This window comes from Panthera uncia, chromosome E3, assembly GCF_023721935.1.
Source record: "Panthera uncia isolate 11264 chromosome E3, Puncia_PCG_1.0, whole genome shotgun sequence".
NCBI classification, from domain to species: Eukaryota; Metazoa; Chordata; class Mammalia; order Carnivora; family Felidae; genus Panthera; species Panthera uncia.
In genome coordinates, this window is record NC_064815.1 from 2,437,875 (window position 1) to 2,450,942 (window position 13,068).

The following is a 13,068-nucleotide window of genomic DNA, read 5'->3' on the forward strand; positions in this document are numbered from 1 at the left end:
GTTTGGTGGGCCAGGCTGTGGGGATCTGAATGGGCGGCGGGGCCCAGGGCCTGCTCCCGTGGGGCCCAGGGTCTAGTGCAGAGCCTGCCTTGTGGACAGGCTGTCTGGGCCCAGGATGAGTGGAGCAATGCCGGGCAGGACACGGGGCTGGGACGTGTGGGGAGGCGCTTAGCCCAGGTGGGCTGGTACAGACCCCTCCTCTGGGTGAACTCAGCCCTCCGTTCACCAGCTGTCGTCTTGGACTTGAACAAGCACTAACATGGTTTCTGACGGCTCAAGGCCGCATCCCTGGGATGACTCCAGTCCCCTTAAAGTGCTGCCTGGGAAAACCTCCCAAAGAATTTACTGTTTGTTCCAGCCAGCATCTGACGATAGCCCCCCACTGCCGCCCGTCTCCCGGCCTCTGTGGGAGGGTGGCAGGCTAACTTCCACGAGCACCAGGGAGCACACCCAGATGGGTCTCACACAGGACGACCCACCTTCCCTCTTCCTGTAAACGTTCACGTCTCTGTCCAAGGTCCTGCCTTCCCCAGTCACCTCTGCACTAATGGGAGAGGACTCGCTCTTTGTGCTCCTGGCTGTGGTTACCGAATAAAATCTGTTCTCACTGCTTCAGCCAGTGTCCACCGTGTTCATCTCTGACAGGGGGGAGCATGGTCAGGGAGGATGTGTGGAGGAAGGGAGGCCAAACTGGGGCCTGGGATAGAATATTCTAGGCAGACACTAGCTCGTGCACATGACACACAATGGAGCCCGAGGAACGGAAGACTTTGATGAGGGCGGAGGAGTGAGTCGTTGGGAGGGAAGAAGCCCGCTGAAGAAGCACACTTAGGGGCACCTCCTTTGTGGCACCCCGAGTGTGCTTGGAGCAGTGTGTTTCCCTAAGGGCCCATCAACGGGAGAAGTGGAATCTGTTTCTAGCGGGAGGGGAACCAGGATCGAGTCAGGAGGCATAGACTGATACACGTTCGTTTCTCCTCTGCTGCTGTGTTTTCCCTTGCTCTCTGAGACTGCATCGCTTGATGTCTGGTCTCCTGTCTGCCTCTTGACTGGTGACATTGTACTCTTGTAGCGCCAGGGTGGTGGGCATCCTCGGGGTTGCGAAGTCTTCCTTTATTATGTCATACCCCATCGTTTTGTCTCTTCCTGTGATTCAGCTCCATTGGAAGCTGGCGTCTTCAACCCACGATGTCTCCAGCTTTCCTGAAACATGATTCCCCATGAGTTCATCCTCCTCTCTGTTCACCATGCCACCTGCCACAGAGGGGCTCTGTGGATTCCTCTTGGCTTGTTTGCTGAATGAAGAGGACTTGTAAGCCATGAACTCCTTTCTTTCTCTTCTTGGAGAATCTCTTGTTGTCAGGCTTCTCTGGGCACGCCCCATCCTTGGATGCCCCTTTTTCCTCTCTTTTTTTAAATGTTTAATTTTGAGAGAAAGAGCAAGAGAGCACAAGCAGAGGAGGGGCAGAGAGTGAGGGGTGGGGGACAGAGGATCCAACCAGGCTCTGTGCTGACAGCAGAGAGCCCGGTGTGGGGCTTGAACTCATGAACTGCGAGATCGTGACCTGGGCCTAAGTCGGATGCTCGACTGACTGAACCACCCAGGCGCCCCGATCCTTGGATGCCCTTTACTACTAAACTTGACTAAGCTTCTGTTGAGTTTCTTACTGATATTTTCAGACACATATATTCCTAATTAAAAAAACCCGTTTATGAAGTATGAGCACGTGGAATTGGTAACTAGGCCTCGGAACTCTTTTTACACACACTGAAGCAATTTGGGGACTGGAACACATTTTTACAAGGTGGTCCCTCCCAGCGAAGTGTAATATTGGTGCCCACTTCTGGCAGGCGCTAGCAATTATATAAACAGAGAAAGAGAGCTGAACTCCAAAATTTGAAAACGGAGTGTCAGGAGATCATGTGGCCTGGGAGATAATTTTGTTGCATGAATAAGATAATTCTTTTCCTGGAAAGAGAGAAAAGGGATCTTGGAATTCATGCAAAATATCGCAAAGCTCTGGAAAACTCCTCAAAAATCACCTGTTCTATTAACACCACCAACAGAGAGCCTGAAACCTGGCTACCTGTAATATGTATATATGTACATATATATATATGTATATATATATATATATTTTTTTCCCCCCATCAAAGTTGAATTGCTTTTTTGCTTTGTTTCTGCAGGGAAAATCTAAGTCTAGTTTTATAAGAAAGTCGATGAAGAAGTTGGATTTACTTTACAGATCCCTTTCCCGAAATATATCTCTTTGCTAAGGCAACAACATGCCTACATGGAGATGCATAAAAATCCGTTGCTCCAAAGTCAACATGATCAAATTTGTCTAAAGTAGTATCTTTTGATTGTCACGTCTTCTTCAAGCTGTTCTGGAGACCCAGTGTGGGTCCCGGGACACTCTTCAAGGAGACGTCCCATTGTGAACATGGAAAAAACATCTGGCTGTGTTTGGAGAGCAGCTGCTAAAAATACCTCCATATGCCAAGGCCAGTCACCCATGATGGGAGCATGTCAGATGTCTCTTCAATAACACCCCAGGTTGATGCGTGCACGTGACAACTCCCGAAATTCTACTAATGGTCCAAGAACCAAGAGCCCAGAGGAACCCGGGTGTCACCAAGTGGATGGGATGCAGCTTTACAGATGTGCTTGGTATCTGGTGACTTTTTTTTTTTTTCCCCACTGTGCTGCCCATATGTCCTGCCTTAACGTTCAAATATAATTTAATTGTGTCTCATAATGTGGACTATGAGCTTCATGGCGTTTGCGGAATCATTTTCAGCTAGGATTCCACTGGCCAGTGAACTCTTTACTTCTAGGGTACTGTGCTTGGTACCTTGTACACGCCATCCCATTTAACTCCACCTCACCCCACACGGTTAGGTGTTTGGGTTACTTCCATTTTACAGATGCGAAAATTGAGGCACCAAGGCTCTGTTCGCGCTGTGAGTCAGTGCTGCAGCTGCATTTGGGACACACCTCGTCTGATCTTCAGAGAGAATGTATTGGGTATGGCTACCCAGCGTTCCCATAAATATCAATTAAGTCAAGTTGGCTGACGGCGTTGTTCAGAGCCTCTGTATCCTTGTGATTTCCTGTCTACTTATATTAATTATTGAGAGGACCTGTGACTGTAATTAGAGATTTGTCTGTTTTTTCCTGTAATTCTATCAGCGTCGCTTTGTATCTTTTGAGCTCCATTTTCAGTGGTGAAAGCTTAGTATTGTTACATCCTTTTGATGAATGGACCCTTGCATCTTTAGGGAATGAACTTCTTCATCCCTGGTAATGTACTTTGCTCTGAAATCCACATCGTGTGGTATCCCAACTCTTTTTTGACCAGTGTTAGCATGATCTCTCTTTTCCCTTTTATAATTTGTAGGTTGCGTTAAGTGAAGTTTGCTTTATTTTATTTTATTTTGTTTAGATGCAGTAACCTGTGCCTTTTAACTGGGGTGTTTAGACTGTTTACATTAATGGGATTATTGGCATTCCACGTTTTGTCTGTCGTCTTGCCGTTTATTTTCTACCGACCTCATCTAGGGTCTGTTGCCTTTTCTCGTTTTTCTGCCTAATTTGGGGTACACTTTGGTGCCCTTTATGATTTCCTTTTATTCCTTTTGTTGGCTTATTAGCCGTAACTCTGTCATTTCATGGTTATACTTGAGACTGGAGAACTGTAAGCCTGCAAGATCGAACACTCTGCTTTCCAGCCCAGCCTCCAGCATATCCTGTGCCACACTCCTCACTGGGACCATGCCCAGTGTGTGGGGGCCGGTTCCGCCCCACATCTGCTCATGTGCAGCCATTAAAGTTTTGGTGTGTTTCCTTTCAATCCCATCAAAGCCCTTCTTTACAACGCTGACGTTGTTTTCAGTCACGTTGTCCTAATTTTTTTTTTTTTTGCCTAAAGTGACTTTTACTGCTGTGATACTTTGTCCCCCATTCTCCCCTAGATTCTTCCCCATCCTTCGTTTGTTCCTCTTTTGTGGTTACACAAACTTTTTGAACTTTACTTTTAAGTTTAAGACCTCTCTTATCTCCCATCATTTTGTGGTGATCACGGGGGACTCATCTTCTGTTTCCTTGGTTGATTTCTCTCGCAGTTGATATTTTTTTAAAAAGTACCTTTCATCCTGCTCCGCTCCCTCTCCCCCTGCCTTTTTTGGCGGGAATAGGTTTCATGATCTTCATTTGCTTGCTGTTTCTAAATTTGAATACACCCAGAGCTGGGTCAGTCTGCAGCTCTGATTTCTTTAGTCATCTCAAGCTCTTATGCAGAAATCTGATTTATTGCTTTACTTTTTGGCTCTGTGGGCACATTCCCTACCATATTTTGTGCTCACCACCGAGCTGCTTTGTTCCTGGCCTCTCTGTGGTCACCCAGAGATGTTTGTCACTCCTGTTCACCTCTTTCACCTCCAGCCCAGCAGTGTCTCTGGCTAGGTCACAGGCAATTAAAATGGCCTGTCTGCTAAGTTCCACCTTGAAGTTCACCTTCCTGACCATCCGCTGGGGTCCACTGGGTCAACACAGGGCCAGTCCTGTGGCCCTGACCATACCCCTGGGTTTTGTCCCGATTAGAGATTATGTATTTATTTTTGGATAAACCTTTCATATCTGTGACATTTAATTTCAAGGAAATTGGTTTCCTGCTTGATGTCTGAGGAGGTATTTGTTGAGATTCAGCCTTACCAAAAATAATAATAATAATAATGGCCATGGCATCTGCCGGGTGTGCTGCCTACATTACCTCTAATTCCCCAGCAGCCCTGCATGGTAAATATTATCTCTGTTTTGCAGATCCATTTTATTCATACCCTGCCATGTTCCAGGAAGGTTTCTAGAAGGCTTTATAAGGATTCATAAAGTACAGCATCACAATGAAAGGTAAAGGTAGAGAAAATAGTTTTTAAAAACCAGTTGTGGAAATGGATTCTCATTTCATTGAAGAATCTTGCCTGCAGCCATAGACGTATTAGGTAGCAGAATTGTGGTTTGAACCTGGCTCTTGCGGGCTGCCGATAGCTCTGACGTTTGTGCTGAGCTGGCCGAGTCGGACTGAGTAACAAGAAGACACAGGCAAATGCCAGAGGTCAGACCTCCTGCGGGACGGTCTGAAGGTGGGTTTTGAGCCATGTGTATGCGGGGGGGCTGGCCCTATGCCAGCACCGCTCACCGCAGCTGGGATCAGGGTGGCGGCTTCTGAAAGTTACCGCACACTGGGCTGTGTCGCAGATGTGAGGGCCGCTCCGGCAACACGGGTCACTGGAACGGATAATCCCCGAGTTCCTTTACAAAAGCCAGGCAAAAATTGAGCATCTGCTGTGGCCGAGGCCTGCACCGCCAGACCCCAGACATGAATAAGACAGGCATTGCCTCTGTCTTCAGGGAGCTCGTCCAGTGGGTGAGGCACATGTTAAAGAAATAAATATATGCATAATCAACTAGTCACTAGTGCTACGAGGGGAAAGAGGTGGATTCGTGAAACTAACATAGGGCTGATTTGGGGTGAGAACGGAGGTCAGAGGAGGGCTCTCTGAAGAAATACCTTGGGATTGGGCTTTTTAGTTGGCACCTGTTGTTTTTGCTTGGCCCTTCGCCCTTTCTTGGGTAACAGCTTTGTTCGGGGAAAATTGGGAATGGTTGTCCCTTACTCTCAGATGTGGGAGTGTGACCCGGATGTGGTCCACGAGAATGCTCTCATCCCCTGGCCATGGTGATGGTCCAGGCAGAGGCACATGGTCTGAGAGAAACCAGAAACCATTCTGGGTTCTTCCTCTAGAGCCAATGGTGAGAATGCTGCCTTTCCAGTGTGGTTCTGCCGTAACTGTCTGCGTCCACGGCTTCTGATAGTCCTCTGGGACCTGCACATCCAAGAGACCAGGCAACACTGAGCACCGAGGGCGTGCTTCGAAACCCGAAATCCAGCCTTATCTGGAGACTGACTTTTTAGTTGCAAGAACCAATGAGTTTCCCATTTTGGCGGGGTGTGGGGGGGCATCCTGTTTGTGGTACTTTGTTGGTGGCTCTAGAAAACAAATACACTGGGTAAATATCCTAGATTCCTCATTTCCCGGTGGGGTGACTCAGAGGCTAACTTGAGTTGGGCTTCTGTTCTTTGTATCTGAAAGGAGCCCACTACAGATGTGAAACAGTAGAGATTAGCCACGTGGATATTGGTGGGAAGCGCGTTGCAGGCAGAGGGAACAGCTGTGTGTGTGGGATGAGATGAGAGAGGCCTGGATGTCACCAAACTGAGGAGGCCAGCGTGACTAGAGTGAGTGGATGTGCGGGCAGTACTACTGTTGGGCTTGTGCACTATACAATTCTGCCTGGGTGTGGGGCAGAGGGCGTCCGTGGAGGTGTGTGGGGTTGAACGGCGTCCCCTAGAACCTCAGAGTGTGACCTTGTTTGGCAGCAGGTCTTGCAGATGCAGTTAGTTCAGGTGAAGTCCCAGTGGATTCGGGTGGGCCTTGAGGGTGATCACTGGTGTTCTGAGGACCAGAGGGCCACGCCACATGTCCCAGGGTGGACTGGAGTGGCGTGGCCGCATGCCCAAGGATGCACAGAATTTCCAGCCACCGCCAGACCCTGGGGGAGGTCAGGAGCCACTTCCCCCCGGAGCCTCCAGAGGGAGCAGGGCCCTGCAGACACCTTAATTTCTAGCCTCCAGAGCTGGGAGAGAATATCTGATGTTTTAAAACCATCCCGTTTGTGGGACTTAGTCGGGGGCCCTAGAAAACGAATACATCTCAGGCTCCTCGTTCCCCAGTGGGGCTGCTTGGGGGCGTGTCCTCTAGTCACCCTCAGGGCCTCCAACAGGACCGAGCTCCCGCTACCCAGAGGATGACCCGCTCATCGCTGCATCCTGTGCTGTCTCTTCTCCTTTCTCCTTCACTTTGCTTCCTGGGATCACCTCCCAGACAAACTGCTCATGCCCAAATCCTTGTCTTAGGACAGATGCCGTCTAAGCCAGCAGTGGCCTGGTGGAGACGGGCTTAGAGGGAGGCTGGTGAGGTTGGCAGGAGACCTGTCACGAAGGGCCTCGCAGACAGATTAGTTTGGACGGAATCCTGAGTGTCACAGGAAGAACTGGTGCCGGGAGCGGTGTCTGGCGTTCATTTTTTTGAGCATCCCGTTGGCAGTTATTCGGGGAATGGCTCGTGTCGGGAGGTGAAACGTTTGACGGAGGCCAGTCACAGCGGCCCTTATCCTTTTCAAAATTCACGATCTGAGGTCAAGGCGCCCACTGGGGATGGTGTGACCTGCACGGGAGGGGTGTGGCAGGATGCAGTTTTCTCCCCGTGAATCTTGGGGACCTCCTGTTAACGTGGTCGACTCTCTTAGTTAACGCTCAGTTGCCGAGTAATTCTCTGGAAGTCTCCTCGCCGACAATGAACAGCTGTCAAGCTTCCTAAATGAGACAATCCCCCCTCCTCCCCCCAGTTAATGTAGCTCAGAGAGGAGTAGGCAGTAGTTTCCCTGCTGTCGAGGGGGGCACAGGGAGTGGGGCGCGAGGCAGAGGTGACCTTTTGGACCTGCTTCCCGTTGTCCTTTGCAAAAGAATCCTAACTACAGCCCCTTTGGAATTCATGTATAATTTCCATCTGCGGTGAGATGGGTTATGCAGCACACTTTCCCCGGGGACTGTAACTTAATTGCAATCAGATGGGAAATGGTCTGGTCCAGAGTCTAAATCTGGAAGGGGACGGAAAGGTAACGAGGCTGTGGATGGCGTGCCCGGCACACGGTGGGCACTCTCTAAATCCATCCATCTGTCCTTCTCTTCCTTCCCTTCTGTCCTTTCTTCTTCCTTTCCTTTCTGCCCCCACCAACTGTATTTCTGACGCCTGAATCACCTCTACAATATACCCATTAAATGGCATCCAGCCTCAGTTTGAATACTGACGGCGACAGGGAAGTCACTCCTTCTCATTCCATTCCTGTGCAGCTCTGACGATGAGAAAATGCAGTTTTTAGACGCTGAGGGGAAATTTATCTCTCTGTATTCCCCGCCTGCTGGATCTAATTGTGCTTCCCAGTAAAGCTGCAGAATAAATCTTGTTTCTCTCCCACAAGTGCTGCTCAGACATATGGAGATAGTGCTTATATCCCTGACAAGTCTTTTTGAGGCGGGGAGGAGAGGTCAAAGAATAAAGACCATTCCTCAACCTTTCTGTCTGGTCTTCTACAAACAAGTTCCAGTAGGCTTTCTCTTTTTTTCAAATGGCAGCCTTGACTCAAGATGTAAAACCTCACAGGGAGACCAGATACGGAATATAACCTCCTTTTTCCTGGGCAGTATACCTGTATTGATGCAACCCAAGATAACACAAGTCTTTAAATTTTTTTATTTTTAGTTTTTTGGTAGCAGCCACATTATGCTGCTAGCTCATTTTTAGCTTAGCATTGATTAAGATTCTTAAATCAGGAGCTGAAAAGCCAAATACTGTCAGAGGCCAAGCAGGTAAAACAAATGAGCAAAAACATTCTGGGTGAGGCTTGTGGTAACCTGAAGAATTCAGGCCCTTTCATAATGGGCATCTGGTTGTTGCCATGCTGGACGTAGACTTAGTGTTAAAGATTAGGGACTTTCAGCTAAGAATCCAGACTTAAAACTTCTTTGAAAAGAAAAAAAATCCGAAGATCTGACAACTTTGTGCTCATATTCCAACACGACTGGGGCTGAGTTGTGGCTGCCGGAGGCCCTTGGGCAATCCTGTAGAAGCCACCACGGGGGCGCCGGACCCTTAGCATGTAACCATGCTGACTTCATCTGTCAACTAGGTTGGGTCATACAGTGACCAGTCTTCTGGTGCAGCCTGGCTCTGATGCTCTGGTTCCTGACATCGTTTGTGGAGGTAATAACAATGGGAGGGGCCCCGTCTGAGGTGTTCTGGAATCTTTGCATCTTGCACTTCAGCGTGAGAAATTCTGCAAGCTCATTACTTTAGTATCTCTGGTGGCGAATGGAAGGGAAGACATGATAAACATTCTAAATACATGTTTTAGGGGAGAGATAAGGATTAGGGTGGAACATAAAGCAGGAAAGGAGAAGGGAGTACGGGTGGGGTGGGGGCAGTATTTAGATATGGAGGTTAGGGAAGGCTGGTGTGACCAGGTGACTTTGACTAGAAGCTTGAATGAAGGGAGCAGATAAGCCATAAGGATGGTGGGGAAAGAGAATGTTCAGGCAGCAGGTGCAAAGGCCCTGAGGTCAGAGTGCTGTTGGTGTGTTTGAGGTGCAATGAGAGGCCTGTGACTGTGGAGCACAGTGAGGGCCCAGCAGTGCTGGAGGATGAGGTGCAAGGAGAGGGTGGGGGTGGGGAGGCCGCATCACGTAGGGCTGGATGGGCCATGGTGATGACTCTGGACTGTCAGTGTGATGCCAATATTCAAGGAATATTCGTGAACTCCTTCTCTGTGCCAGGCATTGTGCGAGGTGTTAGAGACACATCAGTGAACAAAATGGATAAAATCCTTGCCCTCATAGGGCTTAAATTCTATTATAGGGAGCATGTTTGTGTGTGTGTGTGTGTGTGTGTGTGTGTGTGTGTGTGTGTCACATAAAATAAGGAGCATATGTAACGTGTGCACAGAGAAAAAGCAGGGAAGGGAGGCCAGCATGATTTTGGGCCAATGTTTCAGCCTCTCTGAACCTCAATTTACTTATTTTTCTTTTAAAGTTTATTTGTTTATTTTGAGAGAGAGAGAAAGAGAGAGGGTGCACGCGCCCATGCGTGCACATGTTGGGGGGAGGGACAGAGAGGGAAGGAGAGAGAGAGAATCCTAAGCAGGTTCTGCTGTCAGCGCAGAGCCCGACGTGGGGCTGGATGTCATGAACGCTGAGATCACAACCTGAGCCGAAATCAAGAGTTGCCCGCTTAACCAGCTGAGCTGCCTGGGCGCCTCTGGCCAGTCTTGCTTCATTCCCACCCCCAACCCCCAAAGGCTTCCCCTCCCTTGTTACTTTGGAGTTAATCCCAGAATTATACCCTCTAATTTATAAAGCTTTCAGTATGGATCTCTAAAAGGTAAGGACAATTAAGAACAACCACAATACCACGATCACATCTAAGGAATTAATCATTCTTTAATATCGGCCAATATCCTGCCAGCGTCTAAGAACTAGAATGGCTTCCTGTTCCTTCACCCTCCTCCCACATTCAGTCCGGGAGCCCTGTCATCTCGTTGACTCCTGACCCATCCTGAGTCCATCCGTTCTGCCGACTCCACGCGGTCCCCCAGCCAGCCCAGTCCAGGACCATCTCTGACCTCCGTCTGCTTCTCGACCCCACCTTCCTCCTTCTCTTACTGCCCGCCGGCCACACTGGCCTCCCTGCTGGCCCCCAGACACGCCCAGTGCTCTGTGTCCTCGAGGCCTCACATTGGCCCTCACGTTCTCCCTGCTGCTGGAATTCTCTTCAGCCAGCTGTCTCCAGGGCCCAGTCCTCAAATTTTGAAAAAAGATTTTATTTTGAAGGGGTGGACATGTGACCCAGTGTGAGGCTTGAACTCACAACCTCGAGATCAAGAGTCACACACTCCACTGACGGAGCCAGCCAGGCGTCCCCAGCCTCCACTTACCCAGGTCTCTGGCATATGTCGCTGTCTCAGGGAGACCCTCCTGAGCGGCTCATCAGAACCGTCCCTCCCGGGCTCCATCCCCGTCCCTGGCCCTGATCGCTCTCTGAGCTCAGGCCGTGTTTTTGTCTTGCCATTGCCTTGTTTGGGGTCTTTCTTCCCCACCAGAGGAACGGCTGGGTGAGTCAGGGGCTTAGCCCCTTGCTGACTCTGTGTCCACAGTGTCTGACACAGCCCCTCGCACGTACTCAGTCCGCCGTGAATGTTTGGTAAGTGAGTGGATCCACTGGGTGGATTCTTGTGCCCCAGGTGGGGAGCGGCTGTACAGACGTGGTACCAAGCAGTCAGGCACCCCCCGGGCCCTGGGGAATCTAACCGAAGAATCCGCCGGTTCTGGAAAGCAGCCTTACTGTGTGTTGTAAGGACAGGCAGATGTGTTCTCTTGGGTTTGGAGGCCTCACCTCCCAGACAGAGGCTGAGAGCCTTGGAGCTTCTGGCCTCTGTCTGCTCCTCTCACTACCTCGCTCACCTCTTGTCTCGTCTCGAGCACGTCTCCAGCCCCCCAGTGGACACTGGGCTGATGAATTCTGGTCGCATCCCAGAAGCAGCCCACCCCAGCGCCCACGCCAGGACCACAGAGAGGAAGAGAAGGCCGCAGAGGGAACTCCCTTTTCCAAAGGCACATTAGCTGTGGCCACGACCCAGACAGCCCCGTCCCCATCCCGACCCGGCCCCATAGCCCAGGAGACTGTGCGGAAGGGGTTCATAGTGTGGTGTGTTAGCACGTCTCCCCTTAGACGCAGGTTCAAGGGAACACACAGGGGCCTCTGCCTTGAGCGGGCACCCAGAGGCTGCTGATGTAAGTGGTCCCCGACCCCATGGTGGGGAACACCAGACTGGAGCCAGTGCGGAGCTGGAGTCCCGTCTCTGTTAAACGCTGCCTTCCAGCGGACATGGGAGACTAACGATGCAGTTCTGTCGAGACCTTCCAGAAGTACTCAGCTACCTTGTTAACCGAAGCTCAACAAGACCCAGACTGCAGGTCAGGATACAAATAGCTCTGTGCAGGTTAAAGGTAAAACGAGCTTTGGCGGCAGGAATTTAATCCTCGAGGTTGGGGGGGGCGTGGTCAGAGGCGTGATTATTTGTGTCCTGGTGTCTGTGTGGGTCACTTGGAGCAGAACGCTGTGACGCGCACCCAACATTGTGAGACAGTATTGACGTCATGCTGTATGAGTTTCCAGGCTGCCATAGCAAGTGACCGGCAGTGGGGGGCTTGGAACAACAGACATGTATTCTGTCATAGCCCTGCAGCTTGGAAGTCTGAGGTAAGAGGTCGGTAGGGAGAATCTGTGCCACATCTTTGACGTAGTTTCTGCTGCCGCTGGAAATCCTTGGATTTTAGAGCATCACTCATTCCCATGTTGCCTCTGTCACCAGTGGCTTCATCCCTATGTGTCTGCGTCTGTGTCAAAATTGCCCGCTTCCTTTAAATTTTTTTAAAATGTAATTTATTGTCAAGTTGGCTAACATACAGTGTATACAGTGTGCTCTCAGTTTGGGGGTAGATTCCTGTGATTCGTCGCTTACATACAACACCCAGTGCTCATCCCAACGAGTGCCCTCCTCAATGCCCATCGCCCATTTTCCCCTCCCCCCTGCCCTCCCATGTTCCTTAAAATTTTTTTTTTTTTAATATTTATTTAGTTTTGAGAGAGACATAGCGTGAGCAGAGGAGGAACAGAGAGAGGGAGGCTCCGAAGCAGGCTCTAGGCTCTGAGCTGTCAGCACGGAGCCCGATGCGGGGCTTGAACTCCTGAGCCGCGAGACTGAGACCTGAGCCAAAGTCTGATGGTGCCCCGAGCCCCCCAGGCGCCCCCAAATTCCCCTCTTCTTAAAAGAGCACCAGTGCTGGGTCAGGGCTCACCCTAATGATCTCATCTTAACCCGATTCCATCTACAACAACCTTAGTTCCAGACAAGGTCCCATCACAGGTTCTTGGGGGCTTTAACGTATCTTCTTGGGGACACGATTCAACCTGTAACACACGTGTGCCACAAGCACTGCCTGAGCACCGATGGTATGCAGAAGAGAGTGAGCAGGGCCACCTCATGGATTTTACAGGCTGTACCTGAGACGCCTCCCCCCCCTCATTCCGTTCAGGGGGGGGGGGCCCCCCCCCCCCCCCCCCGTCACGCCCACCCAGGCTGGCAGCCGCTGGAATCCATTCCGCCTTCTGGCTCTGGTCCTAAGATCTTGGAGTCTCAAATACAAAGACAGAGAATTCAACGTCAGCGTCTTAGGAAGTTGTGGTGGTTGCGTGACCGGCCCTCCCATCCAGGGAATCAAGTTCGTGTTCGGGACGAAACCACAGAGACAGGCTTTTCCAGAGACTCTGTGTTTCCAAATTCACTCCTTCCCAGGCTCTCTCCCACCGTTCTGTGCCCTTCCCCACAAAAGA